Genomic DNA, 16,593 nt, shown 5'->3' on the forward strand with positions numbered 1-16,593 from the left:
AGCTGTGCAGTGGAATTAAGATGTGTAGTAAGATGACAGGCCATGAGGGCAAGATGCAGATACTTTTGATCTCTAGAAGTAATTTGAGATCCCCAGTTCATTTTCCATAGATTACTATTTTAAAATTTTCTCCTTTAGGAATATAGTAGGTGCTTGGCCTTTTGCACATCTCTGTCTCCAGTTATTCCTGTTTATGTGGTACAGATATAGCCCAGCTTTCAGAATGTGCCGCTTGAATAAGAAGCAATAGTATGGCCCTAGCTTCAGGGAGGGAGGCAGGCAGGCAGCTTCTGTTGGTTGAAGATAAGGGATGGAGCAGTGCTAGCATTGTTCCTCAGAGAAGAAGGAAGAGTTGCATTCTAGGAGGGAAACAGCAGCATGTCATGCTGCCGCTTCCTTCCTGCTGCTGAGATGTGTTAGCTAATAGTTTCCTGAACCTGATAACATAGATATAGAGGTGGTCCCTTCTTTCCCAGCACCTAAAAGCAAGTGCTTTGGAAAAAGACAAGAGTGCCCCTTCACTCCCAACCGGTTCTTCTGAGTGACTAACTTTTAGTCCTGTGTCCTGTTTAGCTTCTGTAGAAGCTTTTCTTTTAAATACATGAAGCCAAGAGGGAGTCAGGCCATGAACAGAGGTAACCCTTTATTTTTTTTTTTTTAAACTTGTATTAGCTGCACTAACCACAAATCTAGGTAGGGTACAAATAAAACATGGCTTCTTAACATAAGAGTTCTGACCCTTTTCCTCATTACAGTGCAAGGTAGAGAAGTAGTGGGGAAGGTAGACTGTTTCCAACCAGAGAGAAAGACGTATGATAAGTTTATTGGTAACATCAAAACAAGGACTCAACACAGCCGTTTTTCGGCTCCGAAGCGCCTTCTTCAGGAGTCCTATGATGATGAATACCAACTAAATTGTATCGAGCAAAATATGATACGGTGGGACCACAGTCCTCTATCGTGATCAAAACGACTTCTGTGAACAAGAAATAGTCTCAAAGACGTATCCTCATTAGCCATATATTACTAGTCACTGGCGTACAGATGATCGGAAGCAAATGCCGGCGCTAGAGGCTGTTAGCGCCATACTAGCGCCTGTGTTTACTACCGCCCCATGATCAGAGTCCCCGAGTGTGTAAAACAATGTGCTTTTGGGCTCTGAACGCAACTAGCATGCAAAACAGAGCTCTTAGCACAAAAATAATATGCAAATGCATGCTAAAACTATTCATCCCCAATGATCAGTGGGCAGCGCACCAAAGATTGGCTTGCTGGCCGCAGCAAACCCTACGCCAGCTCGGAGCTGGCATTAGTATTTGCAGACCATTGGGGAGGAATGGTGAGCCGTGTCCAGTATACATTTGCATGCTAGCAGGCCCCAGTAACCCCACCCCCAGCATTTCTAAAAAGTCTCTGGTGGCCCAGTGGGTGATGACACCCCCCTCCCTCCCCCTCCCAACACAGTTTAGGGAGGGCTGGAGATCTGGTGGGTCTCCAGCCCCCCCTACCTTGTTGGAGAAGGGAGGTAGCCTGCCTCTTCCTTCGACGACGCCTGCAAAATAAGTTTCTCCCTTATATGGTGTGAAGCCCCCGTCCAGCATATCCCAGGATACACTGAGCAGGGCTGGGCACCGCCATTTTGCAGGCTACCTCCCTCCAACTCAAGATTGGGGGATTGACGTAGGCCCACTGGACCACCACGGACCCCTTGCTAATGCTGGGTGGGGGTCAGGTCGTTGGTCGCCCACTGGACCACCAGGATCTTTTTAGAAATGCTTGGGGGGGGGGGGGGGGGGCTGGAGACCCACTGGATCTCCAGTCCTCCCTGAACCTGGGGGGGTTGGGTCAGGGGGACCAGAGGTCCGCTGGACTTCCGGCCCCCATTTTGCCTTGGTAGGGGTAGTTGGGGTCTGGTTCCAGCGCGGGGCTTTTGATCATCTGCTTGTGGGTGAAACTCTAGTCTGGAGTTACCTAAATGTCTTTCCTGCTGTCCTAGGTCCATTCAGTTAAGTAAAGGCATATTTTGAATTTAAGAAGAGATGGTCCACTTAATGGTTCTAAGTGGACTACAACAAAAAATTAGAAATGATATAAAGCAAAGAGCAATATAAAAATTTGTGATCACTCCAAGAAACAAAGGCCTAGGGGAATCAGAGGCGTCAGAGAATTACACAGGGTAGGACCAGACAGTGAGAAAGCTCCAACATGCCTTCACAGAATTAAACCACCAGCAAGCCCTGTTCATCATATGAAGTTGTTCAATATTGCCAAAGCTGGCCTAGGAGAGGACAGGTGTGTTATGTCCAGTACTCCCATAAGTACTGTCAGTCAGGAACAGCTTCCTGTTTTGAATGATAACTCTGGCTTCAGTTTTATGGCATTAGTAGGGGAACCAAGCCCGTTTCAGCAACAATAAAACTGGCCCTAGGAAGGCTCTCATGTAAGTGGTTTTTTCCCTCTTCCCCCCCCCCCCACCCTTCCCCTCCATGTCCAGCGATTCTTCCCTCCCATCCCATGCCCTCCCTTCAATGTCTCGCGATTCCTCCCTTCCATGTCCAGCGATTTGTACTTGAATGTTCTCTGGCTAGCTGGCTGGCTTCCGTTCCGTTCGTAACATCTCCTGACGTCAGCTCGCCTCCAGCGTTCCCTTCCCTCTCACTGTTCCGCCCTCCTCTGATGTCATGTGTCTACGTGAGGGTGGGACAGTGAGAGGGATGGGAACGCTGGAGCCTTGCTGACATCAGGAGATGTTATGAACCCAGCCAGCCAGAGAATGTTGGAGGTACAAATTATTATATAGGATACTTGTTCCAGAGAACTTATGCTTTCCTAGGTACTAATGTAAAGGTAACAAGGCTAGCACTAGAACCAGAACCAAAGTCCCATTGATCCAGACTGTGAGCTGCACGTTTACAGTAGAAATGTTTGCTCACAGTCCTCCATCCCTGGTTATAGACATAGATATGATCAAAACCTGAACTGCCCCCCCCCCCCAAAAAAAAAAAAAAAAAATCTCCCTGAGTATGCTGGACTTGTCACAGACATAAGTGGGTCCATCATAATTATATACTGTTATCTAGCATGCCAGTCAGAAGTTGAAAAGTCATCTGGAGACGCTGGTGCCTTTTCCTTGTGTTTCCCTACAGGTGGGCTTAAGCCGTCTGTGTAGAAGCTTGTATTCTTGACAAACAATTGTTTGGCTATGCCAGAGAAAACTTCTAGGTATCCTTCCATTCCTGCATAACTGCTGTGTATGGATCACTATAGGCCCTGTGGCTAAACTGGCTGGAGAAATCAAACCTGCAGGCCTGAAGTCACTAACTATCCATATCACATACCTTTGTTTAGTGTGACTTATCTCATAGCCTTCCCCTTGCCTCGCTTTCTGGTAGTCACTGACTGTGTGACGTTGGATGAGTCACAGTAGTGCTGTATAAAAATAGAATAACAATTTATCACCGGGCTCCCCTTTAACATCTGGTATTAAAAATTTCTTACCCTCTTCTATCCCTCCTTGTTTTCTCCACTTACTCTCGGATACCTGCCCCCTTCATGTTCTCCTTTCTGTGCCTCTGCACCTAGGCTGGCTTTAATTCCCATCAGGAGATTTATCGGGTGTACACCTTTCACAGTACAAAAATATCAACTTACAAGAAAACAATATAGAAAGACATAACAGGAAGAATGGAACATGTTGGAAACATGCTAGCCCACTAACATGTTTCCAACAGTGGCCTCTTCCAAGTTGCAATTACCTGGCAGAATCCCAAAGAGTAGCAAGATTCCATTCTAGATAAGTGTGCTACTATGGAACTTAAGGAGTGTGCCCTAGTTTTTATACATTTTAGAGTAAACAAGTTGTGCTTGCCCATTCTACTCCATTCAGGATTTTATAAACCTCAATTAGTCATTCAGGGCTGACTCGGTCAGGTCTGTCAGGTAAAGGCCAACCAAAACTTTTTTTTTTCTTTTCAGTTTCAGCCAAAAACTGAAATGAACTCATCATCTGATTTCAGCTGAAACTGAAAATTCGAGTTTGGTTGTGTGAATGTGGACCAGTGAGGGCTGCTGGGGATGGTCAGAGTTTGCAGTCTGCATCCCTTTGTTAAACCTATTGTAGCCAAGCCAGTGGCGTAGCTACGTGGGGCCAGGGGGGCCTGGGCCCCCATAGATTTGGCCCTGGACCCCCCTGCTGATGACCCACCGTCACCTGCCTTTGCTGGCAGGGGACCCCAACCCCCGCCAGCAAAGGTAGGTGATGGCGGGTTGGTGGCGGGAGGGGGGTCGAGAGGGTCATCGGCAGGGGGGGGGCAAAGTTGGTGGTGGCAGCGGTGACAGGGTCGGCAATGGCAGGGGGGGGGGGGCTAAAATGTGCCTCCTCACATCGGGCTCTGGACCCCCCTCCTGCCGAAGTCTGGCTGCGCCCCAGATCCAAGCCAGAATATAATAAATTTGAATATTGAAAGACCATGTTTTACCTCCAAGCAAAATAACCATCTATGGATTGCAGCTAATGAAAGCTTAATCTACAAGCAGCAGTGCTTTTTCAGTGGCTAACTTTGTGCCATGATCTGAGCAACAGCTAATGTCTTAACTCCACAGAGAGGTTAATTCCTAAGGAGTTTATGCCACATGTGACTTCAATTCCTGCTAAAATTTTGTATCAAACACATTTATTTGGAGCAGTGGCGTTCCTGGCCTGGATGGCACCCGGGGCGGAGTGCCGATGCGCCCCCGGGTGCAGCACGCCCCCCCGCTAGATGACACCTCCCCCCTCCGGCGAAATGACACCCCCCGGGTACACGCTGCTGGGGGGGGTGCCGCTGCGCGCGCCTGCTCCTCCAAGTTCACTAAACCTCGTTCGTTCGCTGCAGCTCCCTCTCCCCGGGGCAGAGGGAGCTGCAGCGAACGAACAAAGTTTAGCGAACTCGAAGGAGCAGGCGCGCGCCGTGGCACCCCCCAGCGGCGTGCACCCGGGGTGGCCCGCCCCCCCGCCCCCCCCCCCCCTTGGTACGCCACTGATTTGGAGAATTCTATTTACCATATAAACTATTGTGCAATATCATAACTACATTACTTGCGATTGCTGCACTTGCAGTAAAAAAAAAAAAAAAAAACAGCGGCCCTAACCAGGACTACCTTACAATCCCTAGCAGTCTAGTGCTGTAGTCAGCACACAAGTGATGCTCCAGTCATGGCAGCCATTTTGAGAGCAGAATCAGAATGGGCAGGAGTAACGAGATTGCTGTTGCTCAAACTAGGCTCCTAGATGACCAGAGATTATAAGATAAGTCCGGGGGGGGGGGGGGGGGGGGGGGGATAAAGCACAAATTTTCAGCTTCCACTGATAACATATCATTTGTGGCCAAAATCCAAACGGCCAAAATTTTTAAATAAGCTCTCAGCTGAAACCAAAACTAGGCCATAACTGAAACCAAAATTTGGTTGGCTTCTCTATGTAGAACCAAGCATCATGAAGCTATTTGGTTTATTCTGCCCAATGTGCATCACTTTCCATTTGCTCAAATTAATTTTTTTAAACTCTTTATTTATAAGGTTATGTAACAATAATTCCAAAATAATCCACTCTTGTAACAGAAAAAGTCAGTGAAAAAAAAATAATGAAAGGAATATATTCCCCATTAATCCACTATTCCAGTCCACAATACTAGAGAAAAGACAAGGTACTATACAAAGCAACTTATTTTAAGAGAAAAAAAGAAAATAATATATTCCCTCATATATTATTTCACAGAGTTGAAGTAGACAAGGCTAGAGGACAGGTGACCATAGCAGATGTTTTGGAATCCAAAAAGTATATATTTAACATAATTAAACTTAACACACTTGCATGGATAATTACGCCAAAAAAAGAGCTCCCAACTGCTGAACTTGCAGTCTTAAGATCAGAACTTGCTAGTGATGCTTCTGTGTTGTCACCGCATCGGGGAAAATCCTCACTTTACATTTAAAAAAAAACTGAGTCATGATGGTGGAAGAAGAGTCTTAAAACCCAATCACGATCAGGGTCCAACACAAAAGTCACAATCAAAGTTGTAGGTTTAATATCTGTCACTTCAGTTCTTATCGAGTTAAATTCAAAAGATGAAATGAAACATCCAAATTAGAGGCACCCTCTAACGGTTAATCCATTTCTTTTTTGGCAAAAGGTGGAATAAACTAAATCCTTGAAACTGGAGGATAAAATCTTTCTGGGTAAGTATTTCAGTAAGATATTTCTTAAAAGTCGCTAGAGGTGCTTCAGTGGAAATATTAGGAAAATTAATTTTTAGATTTTGCTCACACCTTTTCAATAGTAGCTCAAGGTGAGTTACATTCAGGTACACTGGGTATTTCTCTGTTCCTGGAGGGAAATTAATAAAATCTTAATGTTTTATGCCTTATGATGTTTTTTAAATTTGCAACTTTATGATGTAAAATTGTATTGTCCTTCATCAGGGCAGTATATTGCTCATCCATTTTTGTTTCCAAAGTGGAAATGGACTTTTCCACTATTATAACCTTCTGCTCAAGTGTTTACCTGTGCTAAATCAGCAGAAAAGTGTTGAGAAACCACTAAAAGTTTTTTTTAGATAAAGATGCCTCTATATCAGCCATGGCGTCCCACAAAGCCTTCAAAGTTATATCTACAGGCTTCTGGGGAAGACTTGACTTACTCAGTGTTGCTTGCAGTTGTAAGAATCCTCCATTGAAATCAGCCACAGTCTCCAGCGCTTCTCCAGCCACAATGCTGTAGGACATTTGGCCTACTGCAGAAGGGGCAGCCAGAACTGGCATCTCACTTGGCCGAGCAGGTTCTACCAAATGGCTCTCCTTTGAACACGCGTCAGAAGCATTTGCTGCTCATGGCTCTCAGATGCCAGCATTGGGGAAAGACTCCAAATTTCCATGGTGAATGTGATGTCGGCCTCAAGCGGGGGGGAGGGGGTGCCATTCCCCTCTCGACACTCCCTCCACAGGCAAGGCAATCGCACCAGATGACATAGATGGAACAGTGTAGCAGTCCATCAGGCCATAAGTACATAAGTATTGCCATATTGGGACAGACCGAAGGTCCATCAAGCCCAGTATCCTGTTTCCAACAGTGGCCAATCCAGGTCACAAGTACCTGGCAAGATCCCAAAACAGTACAATACATTTTATGCTGCTTATTCTAGAAATAAGCAGTGGTTTTACCCAAGTTCATTTTAATAATGATCTATGGACTTTTCCTTTAGGAAGCCATCCAAACCTTTTTAAACCCTGCTAAGCTAACTGCTTTTACTACATTCTCTGGCAATGAATTCCCAAGTTTAATTACACATTGACTGAAGAACTATTATCTCCAATCTGTTTTAAATTTATTACTGTGTGCCTCCTAGTATTTTTGGAAAGTGTAAACAAGTGATTCATGTCTACTCGTTCCACTCCACTCATTAATTATAGACCTTTATCATACCTCTCCTCAGCTGTCTTTTCTCCAAGCTGAAGAGCCCTAGCTGCTTTAGCCTTTCCTCATAGGGAAGTCATCCTATCCCCTTCATCATTTTCGTCGCCCTTTTCTGTACCTTTACTAATTCCACTACATCTTTTTTTAGATGTGGTGCCCAGAATTGAACACAAAATTCGAGGTGCAGTCGCACCATGGAGCGATACAAAGGCATTATAATGTCCTCATTTTTGTTTTCTGTTCCTTTCCTAATATCATCTAACATTCTGAAAAGAGCCCTTTGGGGCAAGACTGGTAAACCAGGACCTGGATGGCCCTAAAAAGAGCTCTCAGAGACCAGGCCTGGCGAACCAGAACCTGAATGGCCCTGAAAAGAGCCCTTGGGGGGACCCGGGTGGCCCTGAAAAGAGCCTTTGGGGGTGGGTCTGGCGAACCAGGACCTGGGTGGAGATGGAAGCAGGACACAGAGCTGAGCTTGCTGGAGACAAGAAGCTGAGCCGGACTGCAGACAGGAGGCTGAGCAGGATTGGAGACAAGATGCAGAACTGCACTGGAGACAAGTAACTGAAGCCACATGTTGCAAAGTTCCGGCAGAGAAGGCCTGACCTCCTTAAATGTCCCTGACTAGGTGACGTCATCATAGGGTACCTGGGTCCGCCTCCATATGCTAATCCTTACAAAGGGCCTGATGCTGTTCTAGAATTTTCTGGTATATTCTTTTGGGCTTTTTCTTTGTGTAATTGTTAGTTTCAGCTGACTTCTGCATACAGATGCCTGCCTAACTACAAGCTCTGATAAGGCCCTCGTTGCCAAGACAACCCAACTGTCTTGTTACAAAATATAACTTACAGAGTAATGATGTGGCAAGGACCCTATCACAGGTCTCCTATGTACATGCAGGGTTTCTGATTGGTTTGGGGTGGGGGAGAGGTGATTGGGCACCACAGTGGTATAAAGTCACAGGACACAGAAAAAATCCCGGAATAAATGGAGAGTTTCATATCCTTGCTCAGAGCATATTCCCCAGGAAATATACTCCCCCTTTTATATAGGTGAGAATTAAATCTTTGCAGCTGAGAATCCTTCATTCTTTTGTTTATTTCTTATATTTCTTTTCTTTCTCTTAGTCTTGTGACTTTTCTGCAAACTTAGAGCCAGTGATATTTCCTGTCATTGGTAAGGAATAAAAGTCTTTCTTTCTTTTTCTCTGAGACAAGACTGATTCTTTCACAATTACCGAAGTTACTGATGTTAGATTTTGTTAGATTACTAATGTGTACTGCTGATTCCGTCTCCTGTCGTGGTAATAAAGATACTTTTCTTTTTAACTTCAGTTTCATTTCTTTCACTTCTAAGAATAGCATAGACAAAACGCAGCATTACATTGCCGAGCCGGGAGAACACCCCGGGGCATCCACGATGGTGGCATAAATGGCCCCTCAGAACAAGGAAGCTGCCAAACCCTCAAGCGTCAGGCACCGGTCCCATGGAGGGGCAAGGTGAGTCGGGGGGGGGGGGGGGGGGGGGTCTGATCACACCTGTGGCTGTGACAATAGTATTAGGTTGATGATACTTTGTAAGAGGATTTGAGTCCCATAGAAAATGGCAACAGAAAAAGATGATACAGCCTTCCCGGTTTTCCCATCCAAAACAACAGTCCAAACTCTACAACTTTTTGTCTCTCAGAGATCCTCAGTACTTGACCAGTACTTTCTTGAATTCTGATAATGTCCTTGTCTCCCACCTCCACTGAGAGACTTCTGTTTCTACTACCTCTTCTGTAAAGAAGTATTTCATTAGATTACTCCTGAGTCTGCCTGCTCTCATTCTCATTGTATGACCCCCCTCCTTGCAGTTTCCTTTCCACTCAAAAAGGCCTTTCTTCTGTGTACATATATCTTGGAAGTATTTAAATCAATCTCTCTCCCCTTTCCCACCTCTTCCCCAGGGTATACATGTTTAGATCTTTTTTTTTCATAAATTTTATTGAAGAATTTGCATTTAAAACAACACAGCAGATATAATAATAAGCATTAACAAAGACCATCTAAAACTTGTATTAGAGTATCAGGTGAGCTGCATTCATAAAGGTAGGAAGAACACAGTACCTTCTATAAGGGCGCTTAACACTGGAAACCTTAGACAGTAGTGTTATTGGTAGCAGTGCAGTAAGAGTCTAACAGTGCCCAAATCTTTAAGGAGGACTGAAGGTTGTGCTGTTTGCGAGCCAGAGCTGCTTCATATTTCAGATTACACAAATGTGGCTCCACCATTCTAGCTCCATGTGATTCATGACAAAGACTGTCAACCATTTTAGTAGCCACCCTCTGGATTGACTCCATTTTGTTTATATCCTTTTGAAGCTGCAGTGTCCGGAATTGCACACAGTAATCCAATTGAGGTCTCACCAGAGGCACTATCCCCTTCTTTTTCTACTGGCAATTTATCTCATTATGCACCCAAGAATTCTGGCTTTTCGTGTTGCCTCTTCCACCTGTTTGACCACCTTAAGATTGCCAAATATGAGCATCCACAGGCCTCATTCTTCTTTCTTGCGCAGAAGAACTTAAACCCCTATACCAGAGCTTCACAATCCTGTCCTGGGGATGCACAGCTAGTCAGGCTTTCAGAATGTCTACAATGAATGTGCTTGAGGTAAATTTGGATATACTGCACTGTGTATGCAAATGTATCTCTTGCTTTTCATTATGGGTATCCTGAAAACTTGATGGGCTCAGCGGTCACCAGGACAGGTTTGAGCTGTGAACGATCAGGCACCCTAGAAACTGACAATCCTGCCTACATCTTTCCCCTCCTTACTCATGGGACATCTCTATGTCTTTCTATTTTCACTTATTGAATGGTGCTCTTTTCCTTTTCTAGATTTTAATTTGAAACTGCCAAAACAGTATCAAAGGGTTTGCTGAAATCTAAATAGACCACATCCAGTGCTTGCTCTTTATCTCATTCTTTTATCCCCCAGTCAAATAACTCAATCAGATTTATTGGTCATAATTTGTCTTTGGTAAAACTTTTTTTCTCAGATTTGTAACTAATTAAATTGTAGAAAGTAGACTATCCTTTCCTTGAGCAGCATCTCCATTACCTTTCCCACCACTGAAGTAAGACTCACTGGCCTTTAGTTTTCCACCTCTTCTCTATGTGAAGAGGGACCACATCAGCCTTTTTCTGATCCTGTGGCACTTCGGTCTTGAAGGATCTATTAATCACATCCTTTAGAGGGCCTGCCAAAACCTTTCTAATCTTCTTCAGTATCCTGGGATGGAGTGGCGTACCTAGGGTAGTTGACACCCGGGGCCGGTCATTTTTTAACACCCCCCCCCCCCAAATAAAATCCAGTACTAGGCATGCCGAGAATACAAAACACTCAGGACCTATAGAGCAATTCTACCATACCATAAGCAGTCATTTCTACGAGTCACACAAGGAAAAGGAAAGCATCTTAAACACTACAGTGAGCACTAGAACATCAATTCACCTATTGTAAAACGAAACCAGACAGAATAGTACAGATCGTAGATCCTGCACAGTCAATGCCAACTGAAAGCCATGTCTTTTTCACAAACACAGATACACCCTAATCCACTATAGAATAAGTAATCATAAACTTTCTATTTAGACAAAAATTAAACTGAACCCCCAATGCCAGACTCTGCATACAATGCAACACCACAGAAACAGAAACTGTCCCCTAGTACTGTGCAAAATATAAAGACAGCAGATGTACATTTGAAAAAAACTAACAAGTACCAATCACCACTTTACAAATTAACAAATAGAAATAAAACAAATATAGAAAGTAAAATAATACCATTTTATTGGACTAATACATTTAGCTTTCAGAGGCCAAAACCTCCGTCCTCGGGTCAGTACAGTATAGTGCTGTTACAGTATCCTATCCTGACCTGAGGAAGGGGGTTTTGTTCTCCGAAAGTTAGTCAAAATGTATTAAAATTAGTCCAATAAAAAGATTACCTTGTTTACATGTTCTATTATAAACATTTATTAACACAGCTACAATACTACTTTATCCTAAAGCAAAAAACACAAATATATATTTTATTTACAGTTTGTTGTCTCTGGTTTCTGCTTTCCTTATCTTCTTTTCACCATCTTCCTTCCATCCAGCATCTGTCTTCGTTCTCTGCCATCCAGTGTCAGCCCTCTCTGCTGTCCCCTCCATCCAATGTCTGCCCTCTCTTCCTGTCCCTTCCATCCATATCTGCCCTCTATCTCTGCCCCTTCCATTCACTGTCTGCCCTTTCCCTTCCATCCACTCCACTGTCTGCCCTTTCTCTCTGCCCCTTCAATCCACCATTTGCCCTCCCTCTCCCATCTATCCAGGGTCTGCCCTCCCTCTCGCTCCCCCTTCCATCTAGGATCTGTCCCCTCTCTCTCTGCCCCTTTTTTCAGCACCCAGTTCCAGCCCCCTTCTCCCCTCTGAACACCCCCACACCAGTCCCCTTCTCCCCTCCCCTGTCTGAGACCCCCACCCCAGTCCCCTTCTCCCCTCCCCTGTCTGAGACCCCCACCCCAGTCCCCTTCTCCCCTCCCCGTCTCCCATCTGAGATCCCCAACCCAGTCCCCTGTCTGAGACCCCCACCCCAGTCCCCTTCTCCCCTCCCCTTTTCCCTTCTCCCGCCTGAGATCCCCACTCCAGTCCCCTTCTCCCCTCCTCCTCCCCTGTCTGAGACCCCCACCCCAGTCCCCTTCTCCCCTCCCCTTCTCCCATCTGAGATCCCCAACCCAGTCCCCTTCTCCCCTCCCCCTGCCTGAGATCCCCACCCCAGTCCCCTTCTCCCCTCCCCTTTTCCCCTCTGAACACCCCCACCCCAGTCTCCTTCTCCCCTCCCCTTCCCTTCTCCCGTCTGAGACCCCACCCCAGTCCCCTTCTCCCCTCCCCCTCCCCTGTCTGACCCCCACCCCAGTCCCTTTCTCCCCTCCTCTTTTCCCCTCTGAACACCCCCACCCCAGTCCCCTTCTCCCCTCCCCTCCCCTGTCTGAGACCCCCACCCCAGTCCCCTTCTCCCCTCCCCGTCTGAGATCCCCACCCCAGTCCCCTTCTCCCCTCCCCTTTTCCCCTCTGAACACCCCCACCCGAGTCCCTTTCGCCCCTCTCCTTCCCCACCTCAGTCCCGTTCTCACTACTGTCTGAATCGGCGAAGCAGCATCGCAGGCAGCGCCTCGTCTGCCCTGCTGCTTGTAAAAAAATCAAATCTCCTTCTCCTCGTCTTGACGTCTTCACGTCGACTCGGGCCTTCCAATCTATCACTATGTCCCGCCCTCCTCTAAGGTAACGTCCGCGAGGGCGGGCGCCGGGCGGGACATAGTGATTGATTGGAAGGCCCGAGTCGACGTGAAGACGTCAAGACGAGGAGAAGGAGAGATTTGATTTTTTCACAAGCAGCAGGGCAGACGAGGCGCTGCCTGCGATGCTGCTTCGCCGATTTTTGTTTAAAGGAGGAGGCGGCGGGAGCGGAGCACCCCCCACCCACTGGCACCCGGGGCGGACCGCCCCCACCGCCCCCCCCCCCTTGGTACGCCACTGCTGGGATGTATCTCATTCGGTCCCATGTACATAAGTACATAAGTAATACCACACTGGGAAAAGACCAAAGGTCCATCGAGCGATACAACGGCATTATAACATCCTCACATCTGTTCTCCATACCTTTCCTAATAATACCCAACATTCTATTCGCTTTCCTAGCCGCAGCAGCACACTGAGCAGAAGGTTTCAGTATATTATCAATGACGACACCCAGATCCCTTTCTTGGTCCGTAACTCCTAACGTGGAACCTTGCATGACGTAGCTATAATTCGGGTTCTTTTTTCCCACATGCATCACCTTGCACTTGTTCACATTAAACGTCATCTGCCATTTAGCCGCCCAGTCTCCCAGTCTCTTAAGGTCCTTCTGTAATTTTTCACAATCCTCTCGCGATTTAACGACTTTGAATAACTTTGTGTCATCAGCAAATGTAATTACCTCGCTGGTTACTCCCATCTCTAAATCATTTATAAATATATTAAAAAGCAGCGGTCCTAGCACAGACCCCTGAGGGACCCAACTACCCTTCTCCATTGTGAATACTGCCCATTTAACCCCACTCTCTGTTTCCTATCCTTGAACCAGTTTTTAATCCACAATAGGACATTTCCTCCTATCCCATGACCCTCCAATTTCCTCTGTAGCCTTTCATGAGGTACCTTATCAAACGCCTTTTGAAAATCCAGATACACAATATCAACCGGTTCCCCTCTGTCCACATGTTTGTTTACTCCTTCAATGAATTGAAGTAAATTGGTCAGGCAAGATTTCCTCACACTAAAGCCGTGCTGACTTGGTCTCAGTAATCCATGTCCTTGGATGTGCTCTGTAATTTTGTTTTTAATAATAGCCTCTACTATTTTCCCCCGGTACTGACGTCAGACTCACCGGTCTATAATTTCCCGGATCTCCCCTGGAACCTTTTTTAAGGTTTTGTCCATGTTCAGTTTTGTAAGTTATTCATAAACACTTTATGCTGTGAATGGTGTGATATCTATGATGTTCCCATATTATTTTTGTCAATCTTCTTTGAATCACTGCTGGGTTTTTCTTCTGTGAATTTTGTTTTCCCCTCATTTCTATCTACCCTTGACCCTCTGTATCTTTGAGTCTTGTAATTCTATCTCTGGTTTTTCTCTTTTTGCCAGTACACTATAGCTAAAAAAAAAGTCTTGTCATCACTTTACATCTTTTGCCATTTTTTCTTCTACATGTATTTTTGCTGTCCTGATTTCTTTCTTCATCTCTGTGAGATCCCGTTAGAGCTTTATGGGGGTCTCTGGGAATAACTCCATCAGACAAGAGATATCAATCAGCAAATAAGTGTTTTATTTATTTACATTTGGACCTGTTGCTTCACGGACAAAGTCTCTTATTCTCTCTCTCAGTATTCCAGGTCTGGTCCTAATCAGACCTCAGCACACATCTCAAAATCCTCAATAGCAATTGGCTTACCTCAGCCAGGTCACAGCAATTATATGCGTTCAAACAACACATATGCTGGGCCACACTACCTTCCCTGGGCCTCTGTATCGGGGTTCTCCTTCTTTGTTTGCTCTCTCTGTGAAGCCTCTGTATTGGTGTTCTGTTCTCTGACAGCCTCGCACTAGGTTATAATGTGATCCTAAAATGTGTTTAATGCTTTTACCGTGATTCTCACTTCTAAGGATTTTCATTGCTGCAGTTCTCACTGCAAAGATACGTGAGCAATGCATTGTGTGTAATGCAGTTCACAGACAATGCAGCCACACTTGCCTGTCTGCATAAGAACTGTTACCATTGGTTTGTGCTGCCGCCCAGACCTCCTCTCTTTCGCAGCCAAGCTTGGCTCCTTTGTCTACCTGCTATCATTTCCTGGTCATTCTTACTATCTCTGTCCTGAGAGGTCAGCCACGTACGTCCTTTCCCTCCAATCAAGGGCTGTCCTCTAGGACCACCCTTGCCACCTGGTGGCAAGTTCTGTCCCCATTGGTCTTTACCTCCTCCTCTCTGGGCCTGGGTGAGCCTTCTTGACCGCCCTGTCCCTCTCTCCATGAGGCATTCTCCATCTTGCTTCAGACAGCACTTGTCCTGCTGCAATCCTTGGAACGAACTTGTTTTTTTACCTTGAATATATCTTCCTAATGAGATATTGCACTCTCCAGTCACCCAGCTCTAAGCCATTTCCACCTATTCAACTATTTTCTCACCTCTGCAATAAAGCTAACTCTCTTCAGATTTCTACTACCAAACACTGATACAGCTCTCAGAATTACAGAGTCTCTGTGCCCTGGGGCCACACTTCTGAACATCTGACTGTGAGTAAATTATCTGTATTTATTCAATAAAAGAGACTTCAGAAAATAAAGAAACATCAGGTGTGTTCTGGTTTGCCAAGGTTATACTTCACGATATTGAGACTTTACAGTTAACAAGTCTTAAGAGGCTTGACAATTGGGGCTTGTCTCTGCTCCTAAGACCTCTGTGTTGGGACCTGTGGTCCTGAGACTTCTGTGTCAGGGCCTGTCCTCCTGAGACCTGTGCGTCGGGGTCTGTCTATTCTCAGCTGCAGGAGGGCTTTTACCATTTGCTCCCTGTCAGGCTCACCCCCTTAACCAATCCTCTGCAGTTCAGTCTCGTCTGTGGCATGGCAGGTTTAGTGCCCCTGTCGTGCAGTGACTGAACTGCAACCTCAGAGCGAGAGTTTCTGAGGATGCCTGACCCTATGACCCTCACTCTCTCACAATCTCCCTCAGCTTTATGCGGTATTAATTTTTGCATTTTTCTTTTTGTGAACTTTACTTTTTTTCCTTGGTTTTTGCAGCCACCTTTTTGGAGAATCATATAGGTTTCCTTTTTCCTCTTGCTTTTATTTAATTTCCTAATGATTGAACCTGTAGTTTGCAATTGGTGCCCCCTCATGGTGGAAAAGCACATCACCAGCTATTTTGCGGGACAGTAGCACCCTGAGGTTAAACTTTAAAATCTATCCTTTAATATCTGTTGACAGTGATGGTTAGATATCTTACCACATATAGTTTCATTCTATTATTCTTTCCAAACCAACAGAGTGTTTGGGTACCACGCCATTTAAATTGTCACTCTCCTCTTCCTTCCAGGTTAAAGAAACACAGGCAACACAAATATACATACATGCACACATACAGAGGACTGATACAAACATATGTGCTATATATGTGAGTGCACACACAAAGATACAAGTATGCACACACTGAGTGGTTGGAAAGAATTTCTTATGCTTTTCCCACTTGTATTAACATTAACATTTTTTACTTGTTATTTGTCAGACTCCATGTTTCCTTCAATGGCTTACCAAAAATCCAGAGGGTTTAAATGGTGCACTGTGTGCAACAGAAAAATGTCCATAACTGTCAAAATGTTCACTGTATTTATAGAATAAGTTACAAAAATTCTCTGAATGCCTTTCTGTAGACAAGCAGGATGACCTTCTTGGATTACTAAAGAAAATCTTCTCACATTTTACACCAGGATTTAGGACTTTTTTCTGTGGTTTAAGCAGAGCCATAACTAGTGGTGGGTGAGAGGGGCAACTGCTCAGGGCTCATGGCC

This window comes from Microcaecilia unicolor, chromosome 2 (assembly GCF_901765095.1).
Source record: "Microcaecilia unicolor chromosome 2, aMicUni1.1, whole genome shotgun sequence".
Taxonomy (NCBI): Eukaryota; Metazoa; Chordata; class Amphibia; order Gymnophiona; family Siphonopidae; genus Microcaecilia; species Microcaecilia unicolor.